The sequence below is a fragment of the Crocodylus siamensis genome, chromosome 11 (genome assembly GCF_052110815.1).
Source record: "Crocodylus siamensis isolate JL-2025a chromosome 11, ASM5211081v1, whole genome shotgun sequence".
In the NCBI taxonomy this organism is placed as follows: domain Eukaryota; kingdom Metazoa; phylum Chordata; order Crocodylia; family Crocodylidae; genus Crocodylus; species Crocodylus siamensis.
In genome coordinates this window covers 42,141,515-42,161,960 of record NC_143405.1, presented here as the reverse complement: position 1 = coordinate 42,161,960, position 20,446 = coordinate 42,141,515, and the positions used below count along the sequence as shown (strand labels likewise).

Below are 20,446 nucleotides of genomic sequence, written 5' to 3'. Positions count from 1 at the left end.
AAATTATAGGAGGAGAATATTTTTATTTAATGCATTTTTTAAAAACAAATTTTCGGCCAGATTTAGAAGAATACTGGGAACATGGAAACATTTCTGAAAGGATTTTCAACAAAAATGGCATGAAACTCAACATTATAAAAGGCAAACAGTTGGGGGGGTTTAAACTAAGGTTACATTATTTGAATTCTGCATATCCTATTTATGTTCTTACATCCCCTTTTCCATCAACATTATTTTTCTTTCTGTATTTTTGGGAAACCTCATAACATCCATTTCAAAGATGGAATCAAGAAACTTATCCACTAAAATCCAGAAAGGCCTATTCCAAAGGGAAAAAAAGGACACACATAAACACAGGGAAATAGTTTGCACGCTAGGCATTAAGGAGCAAAAAAACCCATTCCTCACAATTTATCACCAGTCACTGCTGCTTATATTTCAAAAGAGGAAAATATGTTAAATTGTTTTGGCTTTCTTTTCATGTTGTAAGCTCACAATTCTGACCTTTTAGAATTAATTTCCACCCAGAAAAATCCCACCAGTATCAATGAGAATTTTGCTTCAACTATAGGACCAGACACTTCATGGTGAAACAAACATTAGGCAAGACTTTCTATCCTGTTATTGAAGGATGTGAGCTGTGCTGACTTCCCCTCCCAGGTTTGCTGATGCAGGGATGTACAACACACAGCCCCTAGGCCACATGCAGCACACCAGGATGATCACTGTGGTCTGCCATCATTCTTTATTAAATCACTTCATTAAGCACATAATGGATTTGAAAAGCAGAACAGCAAGCATGGTGAGGTGATTCATTAATCTGAGTCTACCTCTGCATGTACAATCCAGTTTCCCACTTGCAAATTAGCTTATTGTGGAGTGGATTTCACTTATGATAGTCCTCCAGTGAGAAGCATACCAATATAAATTGCTCCCAGTAAAGTTTGAGCTATGCAGCCCCGGGTTCAAGCACTCACATCTAGGCTTTAGTATCCCTGTCATAAAATACGGGAGTCTTTTTTAAACACAGAAACAAAACTATATCATATTTATTCCTTATTTTCTCCCTTTCTTTCTTTCTTTTTTGGTAGCTCCTTACCAAGTCTCCACTTCTTCAGGGTAAAAAGCTTGCTCAAACGTGGTTAGGGTTAAGGATGTGTGTAAGTCTTTGCAGGATTTGGTCCTTGGACAGTTTTCCTTGCTAATACTCAGTTGACTGGAACAAGGTCAGTCAATAGCTATTAATTTTTGTTTCTTGTAAAAAAAAAACAAACCCTAATTAACTTTACTTCCATTATGATTAAAATGGCAATATATGGCTTTATGTCTGGTATATCTTTCAGAAACAAGCTGACCATACATCATTTTGTGTTAAAAAATGTTTAATGTAACTGAACAGAACTTATGTAAAATCACTAGAAAAACTAAATGAAGGAAAACTTTTAAAAAGTATGTTTGGCTATTGAAATATTGTAATACAGCACTATTTTGGTTAACTAATCTATTCCTATGAACCTTGACAAAGTACCAAGGGACAAGTCATGCTCTGTTCTTGGTATTCCTTAGGAAAGAGAAAAGTAGTAGCTTTACAAGGGTGGAGTGACCAGGGAAGTAACCCTGGGTGCTGATTTTTGTAGGGGTCAGAATAAGAACAGACTCCACCACTGTTGGCTAGCCATACTGCCGCCAGTGCTGCCCAGGCACCAAGCTACCCTGTTATACCTCTGGAAAAAAGCAGTGTGCAAACCCAATTTTCAAACACAAAGGTAATCTCACATGCCCTTCTCATGAAGGAGGTGTGGTAGCCAAACTGAGAGACTCGTCCTCTTTTCTTCAAAGAAAAATCAGACAACAGGAAAGTAAGCCCTTTCAAACTCCTACCAGATGATTTACATGCTGTAGTTGCTCCCTGATGGCTGTTTAAGCAACATGTATTTCTGCTAACTTTTCTCTCAGTATCTGCCAGATACCTCTGGTCAGTAGGACTGGTGCTTCTTGACATGTCCTATGTTTTCTCACTTCTTGGACACATGACATTTGCTTGCTGGACAAGCATCCACTACATTTGATGAACCCTAACCACAAGGAAATCTTCACAGGTAAGTAAGAATAGAGTCCTGTATAGGCTTCATTCCTCCCCACCCCCATTTAGTTTGGTGCCCTTTTTCTTTTATTTTCTTTTATTTTTCTTTGGTGCCTTTTTTCTTTGGTTCTCTACCCTATGACATGCAGCTGGAAAAATCATCTGGCCTTCAAACTTCTAGGAAACCCCTTCATATTAGATGGATGTGATTTTAAAGCTCAGTATTTTGTAACCATCCAGAGCTAGCATCACTGTCATGGGAAAATTGGAAACTGCACCAATCCAGTGTTACATGCTTGTTTCTACATTTGGCAGGTGAAGGAATAACCCAAATTAAAAGTGTTCCTAGTACCTTTTGCATTTTGGTGCTGGTTTAAGACTAATATAATAAGCCATACAATTTCTACATATACTCCCTCAAAAGAACAGCTCCTGATGCAGTAATGCCAGTTGGACCTCATTGTCTGTGGGTTCAACCTGACAGTGAGGGTGGTCCAGATGACAGGGACAGTCATGGGGCCAGAAAGAGAACAAGGGAAAGGAAGTGTGACCTTGTGGCTAATGGGATGGACAGTGTCCTTGGAGGCAGTGAATCCTGGGTTCTAGCTCCTACTCACATTCATTTTATCCATGAGTTTGTACTGTATAGTACAGCAGTTCCCAATCTGTGGTACGCATACCATCAGTGGTACACCAACAACCTGTCAGTGGTACATGTTAACAGATTTATTATAATTACTTTATATGACAAAAATTTGCTGGAAGTACTTAAGGTTATATCATTTTAAATTGGTGGTGCACAATCTGTCAGAGTTCAGGAACCACTGGTATAATCAGTACAAGAAGCAAACTGAAAGGAGTGTGACTTCATAGCCTGATAGCTAGGGACACTCAACTATACAGTAGGGGTCCTGGATTCCAGTCCCAGCTGCCAGGAGTCCTCATGTGCTTGGCATCAAAGAGTTCTTGGATAAAATGGATAAGTAGCAATAGGAGGAGGGACCAGGACTCCCCCATTGTCTTCTGGTTCTATGACTTATCCATGACTGTATTCCTTTCAGCCTAGTGGCCCAACCTCCAAGTTCAGAAAGGAAAATGTTTGCAGCTCTACCAAACTCATAACCTGATGAATAGGGGATGGTTTTAGGAGGTAGATGTGGGTTGAAACCCCCTCAGGGTGAGAAAAACCTTGAGCCCAATTTTTCTTACTTCCTATGGAAGTACTTAAAAAACTGGGCTACATGAAAAAATTGTCCATGGTCCTTTGGGGGACTTTCACAGTTTATGTACTTTCCCAGATGGAAATAGATAAGGACAGTAAGTAGAATTAGATGTCCAGGTGGCTGCATTAGATTGCATCTGAACATGGTTAAGTCTAGTTGCACAAAGGATTTTTTAGGCTACAATTGAGGTACATAAGAAATCTAGACCCTCTTGTGGCATTTCTAATATTACATAGGGAGAAATAGGATGACATTTAGTAACTAAAGTAGCTAAAGACTATCTAAGTGTCTTGTGAGGTGAAATACAATTCAGGCTTCACCCTCCAGAAATAATGTTTTGCAATCCAAACTACTGCCTCAGCCAAAGTCCACAGCAAAGAAGGTTTCTAAGAATTCAAGTCCCAAATCACAGAATCACAGAAAATTAGGACTGGAAGAGACCTCAGGAGATCATTTAGTCCAGCCCTCTGCTCAAAGCAGGAATGTGTCAAATTAGATCATCCCAGCCAACACTTTGTCTACCCAGGTCTTAAAAACCTCCAAGGATGGAGAGTCCACCACCTCTGTGGGTAACTGTAACAGGGACCCTAAGAGACAGGGTGGTCCCTTTAAGTCCAGAACTTTCCAGTCACGGCCAGTCACTCAAGTAGAGGTTAAGGCTCGAGCCCTGCCAGCCAGTCAGGTGAAAGGAAAAGGAAGGCCAGGACTCTACAAATGGCAAGTGAAGAAGGTCAGAGGGGCAGCAGGGAGGTGGACTCCCAATAACCACAGTACCGCAGCTGCAGTCTCTGTCGGAAGACTACACCATGCCCTGAGCCATCCTCATGATCATCTAAAGTAAGCAGGCATGTTGCCGCTCTTGTTTTTCCATTATATGGCCTTAAAAGCCTATGTCCTAGTAACAAAGTTCTTCCTAATATCTAACCTAAACTTCCCTTGCTGCAACTTGAGACTGTTGCTCCTTGTTCTGTCATCTGCCACCACTGAGAACAGTCTAGCTCCATCCTCTTTGGTACCCCACTTCAGGTAGTTGAAAGCTGCTATTAAATCCCTGATCATCAGGAGTTGTAGCAAAGGAACATAAGAAGGCCTAATTCTCCCACAAAGACCACTATATATCAGAACCTGACTGCTCTGTTTCTTGGACCAAAGGTTAAGTACAGACAATCAAAAAGTCCAAGGATGAATCAATTCAATCTTTGCACGTTAGTCTAAGCAGCCTAGCTTGAACTGATAAGCAAGTGAACTAACGTTCGCTTTTAATTCTGAAAATGCAGCCACATACCTGCAGTAGCCCAGGCCAGAAGCTGGGGGACACTAAAGCACGCCGCCCTGCTCAGCTGGAGCAGATAGCTTGGGCCAAGTCTAGCCTGCCCACTGAAATGGGGGTTTTGTGGGGAAGTTGCAAAGCATCCTGGGATACTGGGGGACTGTAAGTTAACTTGAATCTGTAGGAGATCTGGGACAGAAGTTCAATAAACCAATTTAATCTAAATCAGTTAAGTCTGATACTACTTTCATGCACGTTTATTTTAAACTGGTTTTGACCATTTTGAAAATGGTTTATGTCACTGAACTTCTGTTGTGCTACAGATTTGAACCAGTTTCCAATAGCTTGCGCCAGTTCATGTGCAATTTCTGACCCTAGCCAAAAAGCCTTGTATGCTGCCATAATGGATTGTAAAGCCACCAGGTGGGTCACCACACAGATCTTTACAAAGCTGTAAAAAATAGATTTGCAACGTTTTTCCATTTTAGTTAAGAATTCTTCCGAGGTAGGCAAATCTTAATCTAATCTTTTTCATATGGATTATATAGGGGCTTCATAAGTACCTGTTACTTACTCTTCTTTTTTCCCCATCTCAGCTCAGGGAGATCTCATTGTGATTTATTTTCTGACAAAACTGGATCAGGGAACATTGAGAACAAAAGGAACATTGTTTCATACCAGTCAATTTTGTCTCATGCTAATAACAGATCTGTCAGGACAGGGCTGCATAATCTTTGTTTACATCAGTGCTTGTCAGCCATTACTCTTTTGGACATTGTTGCCACATTTTGGCTACACCCTGATATTTTCCTGCCATTCACATGGGTATGTAGTCCATTTTTACACAGTTTATTTATAAAGCTTTAAGTTGAATGATTTCTGGTGTCCTTTTCATGAAGAACATACCAATGCACAGACCAAAAGTCCTTATGAAGGGACCTGGCAAACAGTCCTAAATCAAGAGACATCCTATTTTAGAGAAATAAAACTGGTGGGTAAAAGACAATTTCCTTTGCAGATGAGTTTGAAATTATCTTTGAAGTCAACAGGTACAACAATGCATTTAAGAAAGAGATTACACCCCTTTTCTGATTACAGCCCTCCTCACCTAGTACTGCTATTAAGTGGGTTGGTATATGGGAAACATCTCATTGTCTAAGCTTGGATCGTGCTACACCCTAGAGCAGTGGTCTCCAAAGTGGGGTGCACGCACTCCATGGGGTGCGTGAAGAAAATATTAGAACTTGTATTTTTATTTATTTTTTATCTAAAATAATAAGAAATTAAGCTTTACTAATATTTAATATACAGATTGACACTGGCACCATCATTCAGTCCGTATGTCGGACGGTCATGTGTCATGTATGGTACATGAGGTATCCTGAGGGAAGAAGCGTTCGTTGGCTTTCAGCGCATTGCGACGTATTGCAGTTTACATGTGCCCAGTTAAGTGGATTTACAGATTATATTATCTAGTTTTAACTAAACTAACCCTCACAAAATGGACAAGTGGCTTAAAAAGATTCCTGCAAAGAAACCGCAGATTGAAGATAATACCAATAATATGAGCACAAGCGAACAACAAGAAAATGGCAGAGCTGACACTTCTCCTACTCCTAGTATGAGCTCTTCATCAGCCACATTACAAGGTAAAAACAATGGCGATTTAATTTCTATTTTTTGTGTGTGTTTTATAACATACATATTAGTACAGTAGTACATGTCTATAATTTATAAATAAATATACATATACTGGGGGTGCGTGCTCAAAAATGTTTACCTATAGGGGTGCGCGATCAAAAAAGTTTAGAGACCACTGCCCTAGAGCAGCAGGGAAACAATAGATTAGAAAGCAAAGGATGCTATTACGGCAGTAAGGTGCATCTCCACTGGGGTTCTAGAGGACAATGGGCTTCATACAAGATTTCAAAAAAGGAAGGAACAAATGCTACATTTTTTGCAGAGTACAAAGTATGCTCCCTTCTGTGCTGTTGCCCCATTATACAACTGTATAAAAAGGTGAGGATTAGACTGTAAACAGGTTCTTCATTAGGCTGAAAGAGGAGGTTCAGATGCTTTTTCCCTCTCCCTACAAACATACTGAATAACCTATAGCAGCAGGCATAATCTTCTACTGTTTAGTACTTCATTTTAGTGCCAAGTATCACCAGTTCACACTAAAGTCAATGGGATCTGCATTTGCTCAGCACCTATAAACATAAGGTCCTTGTTTCCTACTGAAGAACCCTAACATTGGACTCTCATATAAATACACAACTACATGAGGTATAACACTCAAAATGTTGCACCATTTGTAAACAATATGGTAACACTTTTCAGCATGTACTAAACAATTCAAATTTATTTAAAAGTTAATATTTAGTAAGTTATTACATACCAGTATTAAAATAATCCAGTATAGGCCAACAAATTAAATAACTTTACAAAACTGCAAGAGAGAAACTGTAGTATCTTAGGTATGATTCTACAGTAACTGCTGGTGACATAGGCCAAGACTGGCATGCAGACCTGGAGCCAAATTTGCTTGAAACATGGTACAGGTTTGCTGAGAAGAGTTGTGATCCTCTGCAAACTTGTTTGTGAATCTGGGCCTAGGGTCTGGGATAATTGTAAAATACTGTCGTCACATCTCTCATTTTTGCCTCTGCAATGCAGAATTAATAGAATGTCCCTGTGTCTTGGCTTCTTTCTCAAAATGAAGTGCTTCCCAAACTTTTCCTTAGCATGACTCCATTTATGACCCCATTTCCTCAGCATTGCCCTTCACTCCTAATCCGCAGCTCCCCAAGCCTGCCAGGTGCCCCTCATTCCCCACCTACAACCCCCTGGCCCTGCCAGGGTGACCAGGACCAGGGCCAGGACCCACAGCTCCATACCCCACCCCACCCCCAGGAATCCCCAAACCTAGAAACTTGAGAGAGTCCAGAGGAGAGCCTGACGATTAGAGGTCAACAGGCCTTATGAGGAGAAGCTGAGAGCCATGGGACTCTTCAGCCTGGAGACGTGAAGGCTCAGGGGTAACTTTGTGGCAGCCTATAAGTACATAAGGGGTGTGCATCAGGAACTGAGATAATGTCTGTTCACCAGGGCACCCCATGGGAAATCTAGGTCTAATGGTCACAAACTGCTGAAAGACTCTTTTAGGCTAGACATAAGGAAAAAATTTTACCATTCAAATCCCCAGAGCCTGGAATAGACTCCCTCCAGAAGTGGTGCAACTACCCTGGACACTTTTGAGAAACATTTGCCTGCTTATCTTGCTGGAATCATTTAACCCCAACTGACTTCCTGCCCCTTGAGCAGGGGGCTGGACCCAATGATCTTGTGAGGTCCCTTCCAGCCCTAACGTCTATGAAATCTATGAACCCCAGCTTCTGCCCATAGAAAGTGGCAACTACTGCAGCCAGAGTGGAGTGTGGAACCCGGCTCCCCCTTCCTCCCCTCCACATCCCCACATGAGCGGCAGGGCCAGAGTGCATCCCATGGTGCAGGGTGGAGGATGCAGGCTGCCTGCTGTGGGATCAGGGCTCCCCACCCTGCTGCCCTCCCAGTGGGGCCTCCACAGCAAAGCTGGGTGGGGAGGCTTGGTGCTGCTGCCAGGAGCTCCATGCTGGCCACCATGGTGAGGTGCCCCCTGCCCACCTGGCAGCAGTGGGGAGTACAACTCTGTGCTGCCACTGCTGCCAGGCAGGCAGGGGAGGCCTCACCATAACAGCACAGCTGACATGGGGCTCCTGGCAGCTAGAGGAAGGAGGGCAGCAGAGTGGGGAGCTGCAGAGGGCAGTCCACAACTGCCCCTGCCTCTGCCCTGCACACAAATCTAGGGGGCACGTGCCTCCCTCCCCAGGGGTGCACGGGCCCATTTTTTATTGTTGCAACCCCAAATAGGTTTGCAACCCCAAGATTGGAAACCACTGCCATAATGTTTCAAAACAATTCATTTCCAAAGGTTTTTTGGTGTGGCAGTTTGATGCTTTTCAATGTTGTATTCCTCCTTTCACTTGTATAACATTTTAACTAGCATTTACATTGATATATTAATTTATCAGTGCCTTGAACATCCTTGTTAGCACCTTAAAAATACTAATGAACTACAAACCCAATCCCTTGAAGGGCTTGGAAATCCCCCAGAGATCAGGACCGGTAAAGCTGGGTTGGCTGATCTTGCAAGCTTTGAAGTCTGCACTGCAGATTCACAAACCCCAGAGAACAGACTTCAAAGCTGGCTGGCAAGCTCCATTCATTTTAGAGGATGCCAGACAGCTTTTCAAAAGCCCACTGGCTTCAAAGGTTATGCTCTGGGATCCCCAATGCTGAAGTGGAGTTAACATAAAGCTGGCTTAAAAGGGGCTGTTCTTCAAGCATAGGAGCAACAATACACCACCCAGGTTTATGTTTGTTTTACTCTGGACCTTAAAACCACAACGCACATTTTCCTGCTTGACTGAACTCACATTCACTGTACTGTAGACAGTGGAAGGGCAGCATGCTGAGAAGCACATTGCAGCAATCTTAGCCTGGAGGCCATCACTCTTTTGAGAATTTCAGTTCACTGCTATTTGATCAAGTAAGACTGTAACTGGCATACTGATGAGAAAGTCGTCAAGATAGTCTCTCTAAGGAAGAAAGATTAAGGGAGGTTAATTTGGTGAAATGAGGGAGTAGAAGATGGTTATATTATCTTAGAGTCTCTTACAATTATAGAAAGTAACTCTGAATGTGATACTCAAAGTTTTACATGTAAAATGTGCTATAACATTGCTGCTATATGCCAAGATGACCCTTTCCAGTATGTTATCTTGCAAGAAATAACAACTCAAGTATTAATAATTTGCTGAGACTTCTCAAAATAGTCTATTTACTTTTCTAATTTATAACCATTGTTAGCCATTTATTTATGCTAATAAAGCATGTAAATTGTGTGTGTGTGTATGTATAGCATGTGTTCCTTAAATCTTTCTTCTCTTCATATTCTTTTTATATTATTTTATAATCTTTTCTTTTTTATAAATTTATTTTGGTATATAGATTTAAACTAAATTCAGATGGAAATGACTGTTTGCTAATCCAGCTGAAATTTCTATGGTACCCATCACTATTGTATCTAATGTATCTAATTATATCTAGTAGCTTATTATTTGTTTAAGAAAATAAAAGGTCATTTTTTCAAAGACAGCTTAGATGTTAAACTTGTGGTGGGCGTAGGGGAAGGGGGAGAGTATGGGCAGGGGTGTTGAATGAATATTCTTTCTTTCCCAAAAAACCTGCAGACAGCAGCCTACCTTAGTGGCACAGCAGAGCTGTACCTCAATAATGAGAGTTCTGGTAGGCTCTGACACATGGCTTTCTCATACACCAAGAAAATGAGCCCTATCTCAGCTTCTGAGAAACTCTAAGCCTGGAGTTAGAGTGCCCCCTCACTGTGATGAGTGTTCTACATTTTTATCTATGGTTTTTCCGTGCTAATATGGGACTCATCATTCAGTTTGTACATTAAATTTGTTAATTATACGAAAAGATTTTAGTCTTCTACACCAGTGAGCTCAAGAAAATTGTGTATTTATAACTAGTGATGTGTATTTATAACTAGTGAACTGAATGAGCAGGTAATATGAAAATGAGTCAATTAGGCTGAACTAAAATATCTAAAGTAATAATAACAAAGATGCTGCTAAATACAATTTTTTAAGGGAGCTTTAAGGACAGCTAATTCTGTATAAATGTTTACAACAAATGCATATTTTTATCATTTTCTGAGCAACAAAATGTAAAATATAAAAGATGATATAATGGCCTGTGCTATTTGGATGCAAAACAGGGTGTGACTTATATTTCAATTCACAGAGAAGCTGTGTGTACAAAGGTGCCACATACAAATGAGAGCTTTCTTTAATAATATGTGCCATCATCTGGCCCACAATATGATGCTTTGGTGGCATTCAGCAGCAGGGGACTTCAACTATGGGCACTTTCCCTGTGCTGCTGCAAGGAGAAGTGCTAGCTGTGGGCACTTTCCCCATGCCTCTACACAGAGAAGCAGCAGGTATGGGTGGGTTCTAGTGCCCACACGCCCATTCTCCTCTGAGCCAAGATGGGTCTTTCCAGCCCACAGCCAGAAAAGGTTTTCTACTAGCATTCTAAGAAACTGGCATTGTTTTAGGACTGCTTGTCTCTTATGACAAAGATTTTGGAGCAAGTCCGCAGGAGCTCTTAGCAGGTTCCTGGAATCAGACTTATTTCTTATCCAGTTTCTACCCGATTTATTAAAACTTTCTTAGGGAGGAGTAGAATGCTCTTTTGAGGATTTGCAGTGATTTGACAAGGGAGTAACTCCATGCTTCTGAAGTAGTATCTGTTAGCAGTCAGATAAACCTGAAATACTAGAAATCCTGTCAAAGTAAATCACCTTTGGTTTGGGGATATGTTTGTGGGATACTCCTGTAAAGTTCACAAGAATTCTCATGTAAAGTAGTTTAAAATCATCCTTCTCCAGATTGGTTCTTTGTGTTACACTCTTGATTGGAAATTGTTACATCAACTTACACCCCTCAGAGCATTATTCTAGACTTTTTAATATTTATATTATCCTGCTTGGTAGGACTGCTTGAAGGTCTATGTTTGATAATCATATTTATACAGATCTCCTCTCTTTTGTCAAAAAAGCTTTTAATTAGCTCACATCAACATCTGAAAGATTTTTTTTGACTGGATTCAGATTCAATTAGATACAACTGATTAATACTCAAGTTTAAAACCCCTGCATGCTATCCTTGTTTCTTAAACATCATCTATGAAGTATGTTAATATTGGCATCTAAAATTCCTGCCATTATATTTAGCAGGAGATCCCATGCTGGAATTCTTGGTACATAAGTCATCCAGTGCTGAGAGCACTGTGCAAGCAGCACAACTAATGCCTGTGGGGAGGAACAGTTCTGCTTCAGTTGCCAGACTTCCTCAGATGACCCAGGAATGGTATTCACTGACTCTATGGCCCTGTCCACATGAGCAGGGAATGCATTTGCAGCAACATAAACAGTAGCACAAATCTATGCTGCTACTTTGTGCTCCAGTGCATGGCCTTGCTCATGAAGTTTGCATTAGGATACACTGTCTCACCGCTCCATGTGCTGTAGTGGGGGCTAGCTAGGGCTGTCTCTGTATGCTGTGGAGCTGCCATGCTGAGGCACCCTGTGCCCCAGTCAACCGAGGGTGCCTCAGGAAGGGGGCTCCACAGCATGGAGACAGGGAAGCAGGCAGCCCTAAACTGCCTGCTCCCTCATTTCCACATGCTGCTCCCCAGCTGGCTGGGGCACAGGGTGCCTCAGGGTGGGGGTTCTGCAACATATGGAGATGGGGGAGCAGGTAGTCCTGGGCTGCACACAGCACTTTGGTGTGCTTTGGACCACTTTTTTTTCAGGTTTGTTTTTTAACACCGGAAAATTCTGCCCCCCACCCGGTCAGTGGTGCTGTTACAGGCAGATGCAGAGCAGTGTGGTGTGCCAGGCAGGTGGGTGGGCAGTGGTGTCTGCCTGCCTGCCGGGCATGCTGCACCACTCCACCTCCCCACCAGACTGTGCCCCGTGTTCCTACATTTCTGGGATGCTTATTTTAATTCTCACCAGCCTCCTGGGACTGGCCTCCAAAATCCAGAACTGTCCCAGCTAATCCAGGACATATGGTCACCCTAGTTAGGAATAGGGCACCCTGTGCCTGTGCAGAGGGTTGGATTAGATGATCTCAAGGTCGCTTCTAATGCTATGATTCTAGAAAGTGCTCCTTGAAAAATCTCTAGAAGTGTCTGAGGAACCTTCACAGTCTATGGCACATGGTCATTCCAACGGAGCTGAATATTTTCATATATATTTTGCTTTCTTGGAGGCTGTAAATTACACTTTATTGTTGGCTAGTGCTTAATGCATTTTCCCATCTATAGTTAGGAAGTTAATAATATCTTCCTATATCTTACTCCAGCTTGGAGTGGTTTTCATTTGTTTCTAGCTTATCATTCCACCAAACTTAAACAATTACTGTTCACAATGTCGTTATATCTTCACCAAGATAACACCTGCATCTCAAGTGGAATTTCTGGCTCACTTTTGCTCACTATTTGTTGGCTACATCATTTTGTGTGTCATCTAACAGTATACTTTGTACTTCATCTATGCAATTTTCTTGTGCATTAGATTTGCAGAATGTTTGGCTGTGCTTATGAGCAAAATCTAGACTGACTTGTTCGGCTGTTTATGTTTGCCTTGTCCAAGCTGTTTTATTATGCTTTGGGAAGGCTGCCCTCTGGGATTCTTTCACTAAGAGCATTATATAAAGTGAAGTGATTAACTGATTGTTTGGTTGGTTTCCTGGTTGCTTCACTGACATCCTGAGTAATCAATAGGCTGGTTTGTTTTATTGTTCCTGTGAGTCCCTCTGAAATCTTTCTTGTAAAATTTTTGTCTCTGTTTGTTTGTTTGTTTTGTTTGATCGATTGCTAGCCACTCTTTGAAATCTCCATTCTATGTTAAACCGTTTATGATTTCATCAATTTTTTCTATGGTCAAGAAGGAAAATCATCCTTCTACTTGTAACATGCTAATTAAAATATCAAGCTTTTTATCTATCTGAAGGGTAAGTCTAAAGAATTGTTGATGTTGTCTGGGAACTATAAACAAAAATTCTTGAGTATTCTTCAGCTGTAAAAATATGTGTGTTATTATCCACAGTACCCTTAAGGGGAGGATTGTATATGGATTGTATCTTGCGAAAAGATCAGCAATTAAGAACGGATGAAATTTCTTTCTAATATTGAAATATTGATATTAAAGGATATAGCTTTAAAATGTGTAATGTGTCACTGTGCCTACTGAGGGGGTCTTTGCCACTGGGTGCAAGGGAGTTAGGTATATCTCAGATGACATGAGCACTCCCATGAATGAATTTTATACCTCTAACAAGTATCCTTGATATGATTACATGCAAGTATCCTTATTGAAAAGTCATCATTTGCTAATCAGTATGCATGCACGTGACAGATTTTCCTTATATATAGCGTTCATTGTCACCGCAATATTAACCCATGGTATAATGTAAGTGCTGTACTGAACCTGACTCCTGTCCAAAAAAATCTCTTAAGTCAAGTGAACAGGTGCTTTAAACTTGAACTGGCTGGTTTATCAGGAACCATGGGTTGGAGCTGGAGTGCTGCTAGCATTTGAAAGAGTAGTGCAATAGTATGCAACTATAGGCAGCAAATTTATATTAGTATCAGTGGCTAATCCAGTCCCATCACTCTATGCTGCCAATCACTCCAACTAGCTTGACTGTTTCGAAGGGCTTTCATGAAGGGGACACTTGGGACATGTTAAATGCACTTAAAACAAGAGTGTCTGCACATTCAAGCAGTAACACATGCCTAATATAATAGAATGGTAGCAAAGTTAAGACTTTTTGGCAAGGTACTGACATTACCCTTTTACTGGTAAAAGTGATCAGAAGCTGGTCTATACCCATAACAGATCAGAAATTTGGTGCACAGACTGGTTTAAAAATAGCAGAATCTGATCTAAGATTTGCCCTCCTCCACGCAGGGCACACAAAGGGCAAATGTGTGTACTGTTCACTACTGACCTAAACTATGCCACTTACAGAAAACCACATAACTTAAATTGATTCTACCTCAGGCTTTTTGAATGTCTGTACCTAGCTTTTGTTTGAGAAATATCTCCAGACTGTATTAAGTAGAATCATAGAATTATAGAAAATTAGGGTTGGAAAGGGCCTCAAGAAGTCATCTAGTCCAACCTCCTGCTCAAAGCAGGACCATCCCCAACTAGATCCTCCCATCCAGGGCTTTGTCAACCCAGGCCTTAAAAACCTCCAAGGATGGAGATTCCACCACCTCTCTAGATAACTGTTAAAGTGCTTCACCACCCACCTAGGTAGAAAGTTTTTCCTAATATCCAACTTAAACTTCCTTTGCTGCAACTTGAGTACATTGCTCCTTGTTCCCTCTTTCATCACCACTAAGAAGAGTCTAGCTTCATCCTCTTTGGAGCCACCCTTCAGGTAGCTAAAGACTGCTATTAAATCCCTCCTCAGTTTTCTCCTCTGCCGACTAAATAAACATAATTCCCTCAGTCTCTTCTCATAAGTCATGTCCCCCAGCCCCTGAACTATTCTATTGCTCTCCACTGGACTCTCTCCAACTTGTCTACATCCTTTCTGTAGTGGGGGGCCCAAAACTGGACACAGTACTTCAGATGCGGCCTCAACAGTGCAGAATAGAGCGGCATAATTACTTCCCTCAATCTGCTGGCAACGCTCCTACTAATGCAGTCCAGTATGCTGTTAGCCTTCTTCATAACAAGGGCACACTGTAAAATGTGTTCAGCTACTGTTGAACCCCTCCATTAACATAAGCAATTTGTGGTCCTCACCCAGTCGTAACATCAGGCAAAGACTCCACTGCTGTACCAAGTCTCCACTGTCAATCGCAGCCCCAACACTGCACTGGACCACATTGGAGTCTTGAGTCTCAATGTGGTGATGGGGCTGGGATCAACAATTAGTGATCTGTGCAAATAAGAGATCATGCTAGAGATCACATCACTGTGCTACTGCTCAGAACCTGTTCTAACTTGCAGAGCACAGTAATGCTTATTACAATCTAAATAAAACATGCTAAGTGTAGCACGGGACAAGGTCCAAAATATAGCCACTGTTATGTGAGCTAAGTTAGCTTGAGTGGAGGTAATGCAAGTACAGTATTTGGAATTACCTGTTGTGGGGAAGGCAGGACAGAGAAATTACTATGATAACTATAATATCTTTTGACCAATTGTGGCCTTTTAAAGACAGGTCCCATAGCCTATTATTATTTCCAGTCCTACTTGTCAAATGAAAGTGCTGAAAATGAAATATAGCTTCTAAAAATAACATCAGCCATGAAAAAGTTAGATAGATTTATCTGATCTTCAAGGATCTAAAAGCATATCTAGTAGGCATATTTTGAGTGACTACACTGCATGCAATCAAGGTTTTAAACTGTGAGATCCCCAAGCACTTGCTAGAACAAAATCAAAACAAGGCAGAGAAAATGTAAACTCTTGAGTTTAGTATCTGAGTCAGAGTACTGAAAGCTTGAAATGGGGCACCTGTCATCTGGGCCAAGAATAAGAATTGAAGTGAGTTCCAGAACAAAAAGTATATGGGTGAGATGTTATTTCACCTTCACATACTGGTGGCATTTATGTAGCCCCTTAACTACAATTTTTAGCACTTACACACAGTTTGGAGTCTCCATGCACTCTGAACTTTCCTACTGAGCATAATCAGTACACTGCACTATGTTTATATAGGAAAACAGAATGGCCCAGACAAGTTGTGTAGTGTTTGGTAAATCCCACAACTTTAGTTGCAGAAAATCCATGATAGAGGAAGAGGAGGGATTTCCAACCTTTTAGGCCAGCAATCAGAGCACTTGCACAGAGAACAGGAGACTCAGGTGCTACATATTCAAACCCCTTCTTGGTAAGGACAGTATATTTCCTACTAAAGCACACAAACACCAGGCTATAGGCTAGGCATTACCCACACCCATCTCTAGCCCTTCTCTTGAAGCTAGCCAAATGGGTCGCCAGGGAATAAAGATATGTGAGGTTAAGAGAAAAAAGACAACAAGTGGCAGAGTGGTTCAGTGAGGTGTGTGCTGCCTTCTAACCTGGGCATCTGCCCCCAGTGGGGCAGAAACTACCTTGTTGAAGTTTATCCAATGAATAATAATACAAGATCCACTGAAGCAACTTGAAAAGGACAGGTGGTGATTAGACCACATTGATGGGGTACAGATTCAAATCCATCTGGATGAGGACGGCCTTGAAGCCAGGTCCCGTAAATAAATGCTCTGACCATAAAATAGGAGGGTCCTCCTTTGTTTCATATCTGGCAGGGTTGCGCACAGGTGATCCTATTCTGTCACAACTGGGAATAGAATCCAACTCCGTATAAGTTCTGTAAATTACTGTTATGTACACATGTAAGTGCCACGTAGGTGTATGACAGTGAAATAGGATTTAGCCCTAAAGCTACAGCTTAGGTTTAGAGCAAGACTTCATCTGTGGTCTATAACCAAAAACATATCACATAACACACACTGGTTACATATGTATACACACCTGAAGGTTCAGAGAGTAACCATACGAGTCAATGAGAAACAAATGGTGCTCAGGACTTGTAGGATCAGATCTTAAGTCAATTCTAAATTTGTACATGAGAAGATCATTATTCAACTTGGATAATTTTGCTGGGGAGTTAACTGTTAGCCAGGTGACAATGAACTGTGGTAGGGAGTGTTATTGGAAGCTGTCATTTTCAGCTGTCAGTCTTGCTAATAGAACTCTAAGCAACATGATGTAACATATTGCACACATTTCCCGATTCATCTTACACGTGGTGGCAAGATTAGCCTATGTAGATAGTTTTACTGTTCACATAGTGAACAGATAAGAACTAATCAGAACAGAGACTAATATTCATATTTTTATTTTTGCCACAACTTTTTAAATACTTCAGGAAAATACAAGTACAGCCACATTTAAAGGGAATCATTCTCATTATATTTCACTCTCTGAATTACTGAGATAGAAAGAAACCTGAAATGATGGTGTTTTGGCCCGATCAAGAACCCTCTCACACAAAAAATAAAAGTCCCACAAAACATAACTGGGAGTTCAAATGCCGAGCTAATGGGATCTCTGGGTTCTGTTAACAATCTTTCTCAAAACTAGTATGCTTCTGATTGAACAAGGTGTTTACACATCACTAAATGTCTTCCATTAATTAGCTAATAGCACTTAAATCTCCAACAGTAATCAATGAGGAAAATGTAACATTCCTCTACGTGGGCCATAGATGCCAGGTTGGCCACTGACAGATTTATAGAAAGTAAAGACCCAAAACCAGAGATTTAAATGTTAAATAAATGAGTTTTCAGGGCAAATTCATAGCAAATATTTGGCATATCTGGCAACATCATTTCACAGCTACTTGTGTAGCTGCAAGTATCTTCCACTTTCAGAAGACTGTGTCCCTAAAAAAACCTTTTTTTAGGGGGACATATTTGTGCCACTGCTAGTTGTCCCCAGGGAACACCGCTGCACGCGCAATCTGGCAAAGTTACTTTGGATGGGGTAAGGGAGGGTGGGTCCCAGCACCTGGGCTGGCCCCAGAAGAGGTCCTGGGGGCTTCCTGGGGCTCCAGAAGTAGCAATCTGGGCACATGGAGCCTGGCCAGCAACCAGAGCATGACTCTGGCTGGCCAGGCTCTGGTTTCAGGTGGTGCATACTGCTGCCACATGCACTGTTCCACTTTTTTCTGGCACAGGTTTTTTTGACACCAAGATCTCCTTGGGTAAAAAAACCTCACCACGCTACAAATTAGCAGCATGGTGAATGCCTGCATGTGTGGTTCATGTGGTTTGCAGCACCACAGACAGGTCTGCAGTGCTACAAACTGCCTGTGTGTGCTCATGGGGATGCACCCTTTCAATGCATCCTTCATTTTATATTTAAAACCTGATTTTGATTTAAAATAGCTCAAGTCAGACAACTCTTGGGGCACACTATAAAGCCTATTTGGTTTTTGGAGGTCTACAAGTACATATAGAGAGAGAGACAGAAAGAGTGAGAGAGAGAGAGCAAAAAACAGAGATGGAGGATGTCTATGCCATGCACTAATATAGACATCCTGGTATCAAAATAAAACATGCCAGAAAAAAGCTGCACAGGGCGCGCTCCTGGAAAGCAACTGGAGGCTGGATCCTCCAAAGAGACACTCTAGCACCCGGCCAGAGAGTCTCTATGCCTGCCATATGCCTCTGCTGCTCCAGCATACTGCCTCAGTGTGCTGGAGGAAATAGAAGCGGGGCACGGCTGGCAGTAGTGGCTTGGACCCAAGCCCTGTCCCCAGTAAGCAAGTAAGTGGGGGTGGTGGAGACTATGTGTAGGTAGGGGGACTGTGTGGGTGTGGGAAGACTGTGTGGGATGGGTGGGTTTCCTGCCGCCTTCTCCCAAAACACACAGCCTGCCACTGCAGCAGCCAGCAGCGGGCCCCCTGGCAGTGCATGGTGCTGCCTAAGACCCGGGGGCTACACATGGTTCATGGAGCCAGTCTGGCCTGCTAGCACTTACCTTTGGGCAGGACCAGGCCAGCTCCACCACAAAGGGCTCCTGTTACTGGAGGCAGTAGTTGCATGCCATCAAGCCAGCCCAGCTCCTGAATCCATGTGCCTGCCACATGCCCAGCCCGATGGTGCGTGGCTCCCGTGTGCAGTGCCAGGAGCCCCGGGTGGCAGCAGGAACTGGCCCAGTCCTGCTTGAAGGTGTGTGCCTGTGAGCCAGACCAGCTCTGTGCACTACATGTAGCCCCCAGGTGTCAGGTGTCAGGTGCCGCCACCCTCTGCCCACGGGTTCTATCTGCAGAGGGCCATGAGCGCACCAAGGGTCCACTGCTGGCTGCTGCTGCTGTGGGGGGTGGCTGTGCACCATGGGGGGGGTGATCAGGGGGCCCACCCCTCCCACACAGTCCCCCCATCCCCACAGTTCCCCCACAATCCACCCACAAACCCCACACCCCCCACAAGCCTCACACCGCCACCCACAACCACATCTCCCCACAAACCCCTCACCCACACCCCCCATATACCTACCCACAAACCCCACAGCCACAAACCACCCCCACAAACCTCCCACTCCCACCCACTTACCCACCCCTACACCCACCCACAACCACCCCCACCCACCCAAGCCTTTCCAGGACTGGCACTGTTTGAAGCTGTAAAGCAGCAGGTGGAACAGCTGCACCCATGTCCTGGTGCTGGGATGAAACTGCTGCCAAGAGAGAGTAAGTGGGGGCAGGCAGGGGCTCTGGATCAGGAGTGAGGGGTACTGGCAAGGCTATGAGTTGGGAGTGAGAGGCAAGGACATGGGCAGGGAACCGGCATATCAGCGTTGCTCAGTACCACAAAGCAGCTGCGGGTCCAACTGCAGCTGTCCCCATGTCCTGGTGACCAAAGTGGGCAGGGGCAGCTCTGTTTTTTCAATTATTAAAAAAACCAAAAGCATGTCAAAATGTATAGATATTTAGAATGTATTTTATTATGATGAAAGGCACTGGTAGGCTTCCAAGTTGCTATAAAACACTGCACAACTGATCTCTCGCTCTCTCTCTCTCCATATATATATATATATATATATATAAAAAAAATATATGTAAGTGGCATTTCATTTTAATCATGGAAGAATGAGGATTTGGGGCATTTTAATGAGAAAATATGGGGGAGATTATCACAGAATTTGCAGTTTTTAAACAGGGAACACCAGGATCCCTGCTGGTGAGGCAAGTGGCAGGACCCAGGCAGAGAAGTCTACCCAGGGCCAGCACCATGAGCTAGCTGGAGGGCAGATGAGGTGGCTGACTTCCTGGCCATCAGGGGCCAGGAGGACATGCATAGACAGTTCAAAGTGGGCCACCACAATGAGCATATCTTCCAGGCAATAGCTGCCCAGATGGCAGAGCTGGGGCACCAGAAAACATGACAGCAGTGCCATTCAAAAGCCAACTGTGCAGCCACGGTCCATTGGTAGCTGACCCAGAAGTGCAGGTAGCTCTGCTGTAATGCCCATACCACAGCCCAGGTGGCTGTGTGGTCCCTGTCTGGGTCTGACAGGCATGCAGCCATGGGGCCGCAGGTCACAGCCAGGCAACAGCCCCCACCAGGCAGACTGCTGCAGTAGGTAGAGGGGGAAGGGGCCACTCTAGGTTAGGGCTGCTTCAGCAGTCCAGCTGTCGCAAGGGG

At 42.9% G+C, this 20,446-nt stretch overlaps 1 protein-coding gene across 1 annotated transcript in view; it reads right to left on the bottom strand.

Moving 5' to 3' along the window:
* The window catches only part of CACNA1D (calcium voltage-gated channel subunit alpha1 D), a 432,804-nt gene that overhangs the window by 217,034 nt on the left and 195,324 nt on the right, over positions 1 to 20,446 (bottom strand). The window lies entirely within an intron of this gene.